The sequence below is a fragment of the Pygoscelis adeliae genome, unplaced genomic scaffold, assembly GCF_000699105.1.
Source record: "Pygoscelis adeliae isolate BGI_AS28 unplaced genomic scaffold, ASM69910v1 Scaffold114, whole genome shotgun sequence".
Classification (NCBI taxonomy): Eukaryota; Metazoa; Chordata; class Aves; order Sphenisciformes; family Spheniscidae; genus Pygoscelis; species Pygoscelis adeliae.
In genome coordinates this window covers 3,031,835-3,032,274 of record NW_008824587.1, presented here as the reverse complement: position 1 = coordinate 3,032,274, position 440 = coordinate 3,031,835, and positions in this window count along the sequence as shown.

Genomic DNA, 440 nt, shown 5'->3' with positions numbered 1-440 from the left:
TTGAGGTTGGGGTCCGTCGTCGCCCCCCCCCTCCCCACCTCCTTCGCGGCCAAAGTTTGACTCTGCCTCCCTCTCCCCCCCTCTTCTGTCTGTCTGTCTGTGAGTGCAGCTGGGCGCGATGCTGAAGACGGAGCAGCCCTGGATCTAACGCGCGGCGCCTCGGAGAGCCTTGCAGCAATTCTTGCCCGGATCCCAGGCTGAACTTTGCTCTTTTGCTTTTTTTTTTCCCTATTTACCGGGGTTTTTTTTCTTTTTTTCTTTTGCTTTTTTTTGTCCCCCCCTCCTATTATTGTTAATTATCGTTATCAGCCCCCTCCCGCCGCGCCCTCCCCGCCAATGCCCGTGTGAGCGCCGGCACTTCGCGGGGGCCATGGAGGGCTCCACCGGGTTTGGGATCGACTCCATCCTCTCCCACCGAGCCGGCAGGCCCGGCGGGGCCA